The 2,249-nt window shown below is 30.3% G+C and overlaps 1 long non-coding RNA gene across 1 annotated transcript; it reads left to right on the forward strand.

Annotated features, from left to right (window-relative positions):
• Positions 1 to 358: 358 nt before the first annotated feature.
• On the forward strand, positions 359 to 1,990 carry LOC114357969 (uncharacterized). Its single transcript, XR_003656345.1, has 3 exons — positions 359 to 401; positions 853 to 1,154; positions 1,782 to 1,990. It is a non-coding gene; the product is annotated as an uncharacterized LOC114357969 (long non-coding RNA).
• Positions 1,991 to 2,249: the final 259 nt, after the last annotated feature.

Here is a 2,249-nt window from a genome sequence, read left to right on the forward strand (position 1 = left end):
AAGCCCCAAATTCGAAGTATTTTGTATTTTATGTATTTTTTAGTATCGCCTGTTATTTAGCATTATTACTGTTTTTATTTTATCAGGATATACCGCTTAGTTTAAAAGTTATTACGTTTTCTTTACAATAAGTAATTGGAAGAAAAAAAAAATTATATATTTTTTTTTAAATCTCTAAAAATTTTTTGACCTCTTTTTGTCGATAAAAATTGTTCTAGTTTCATCTATTTTCATATGTACACTTTAACGTGACTCACACTGTATACGTAGATTATTTAGAATATTATTTAGACTTTTACTAAATTATTGCATCTGTGAAATGAAACGCAGTTTTAAAAGTCAAAACTGTCAATGTCAAAGTGGCTGACGTTTTTATTTTTTTACAAATTGCAAGTGTCGCGGTGTTGTTCAGGGTGAAGAAACTTCCATACAACGGTCATCGAAGTGAAACTTGCTTCCAAACAGCGACATCGGTGAATAAATTCAAATACTTTTTAACTACCCTAAAACGCTCTAGATGTCGCTGCTCCTGTTTCCTTCATATTTTCATTTTTTTCTTAATTAAAATATATTTGAGAATATTGTTAATTACAATGTGAAAACTTTTTTAAATGAAATTAATTTTTTTTAATTTAAAACTGAACATTGACATTTTTGTTATAATTTACATAATAGAGTAGTAGAAATTACTATTTAACATATGGCAACTTTGTTTTTCCTCCAAAATGGCCGGTGGTGTTTTTGTTAGGTTGAATTGAATGCATTATTGTTTTCTTAGCCATCGTTTATGAGTTCTGTGGCCCTATTAAAGTAATAATAATAATAATTTATTNTACTTTTCTCTATGGTCAGGTGTTGTTGCATTTCGTATTGCTTGCGAGTTCCTTTCCAAAGTTGAAATATTGTAAATCTAAGTTTTAACCGTATTATAGACAGAATGGAAAATTACAAAAGAAAACATAATCACTCAATTACAATTATTCTTGAATTGGGTCAAAAAACAAGATGCCGGGTTCAGGGAAGAGGCAGAGTGTCTCATCTGTGCAGAGTACAGACTGGCTGAGCCAGCCAGCCACTCAAACATGCTCAACAATGAAAAATATTTCCATAGAATAACGACACAAATGAGGACAACTTACAACCAATGTTACAAAGTAAGCAACTACAATATTATTACATTGTACTAAATACCAGGATAATCTAAGATATTTATTTATCCAGCTTTCTATGGTCAAAGTCATCAAACTATAGATTGAGAAGAAAAATCATTTTATTATTAATAAACATCACACTTTTCCAGTTTCAAATTAAATTCTAAATGGAATGTGTTCAAAAATAATGTTCATTCAATCAGATCACCTAACCTGTTTGTAATTAATGTGTTTTAATAGATAGTTAATGAATACATTTTATCTATATTATCTTCTATACTATGTACTTATGTATATGTAGTCTAATAATATTATAATTAGAAGGCTGAAGAGTTTGTTTGCTAGAACAAACTAATCATGAACTATTGGTTGGATTTCAAAAAAGATTTTTGTGTTGGATAGCTCACTTATCAAGGAAGGCTTTAGGCATATAACATCACCCTACAGTCAATAGAGGCAGAGCAATAAAGAAAATGTTGCAAAAACGGGAAATATTATTGTATTTTCACGCATTTATGATCATGGGCACAGCTAGTAATTTATATTACACAATTTTTTTAAATTATGAAATAAGCAGTTGTTGAATTTTTATGATAATATTAATGTACTTTATCTTATGGTTCTTTACAGGTGCAACAAAATAAGTCATATAAGAAAATGAGGTACTTATTAATTCAAAAACAAATGGAAACACATGCGAAAGAAACATTAATATTTGCAGTGGTACAACAGAGTCCAAGATATTTGGAAGACCTATGAGCGGGCCATCAACCATCGCATCCTGCGTGATGGTGGAGCTTTATTATTGTGAAATAATTCAAATATATGTTTCTATTTTTCTTTTGTCTTATATCTTCCTAGTTATTATTTTTTACTATATTAAAAAATGGCCGTGCCACCCTTGCGCCTCTGCTAATATAGGTATGCGCTTGGATAGGTAATTTATGGTGGCATACTTACTCATGTGTTGGAGTCGAAAGTTTTATAAATAGTAGGTTCGCTGCGCCTGCACCAGATGACATTGAAGACCCGGGTATAGGTTTTTTCGGCAACTTTTTTTGTCTTTCTTTTATCTTTGTTCCTACATAGAGATCGGGA

Source organism: Ostrinia furnacalis, unplaced genomic scaffold (genome assembly GCF_004193835.3).
Source record: "Ostrinia furnacalis isolate ACB-3 unplaced genomic scaffold, ASM419383v2 OfSCF3547, whole genome shotgun sequence".
NCBI classification, from domain to species: domain Eukaryota; kingdom Metazoa; phylum Arthropoda; class Insecta; order Lepidoptera; family Crambidae; genus Ostrinia; species Ostrinia furnacalis.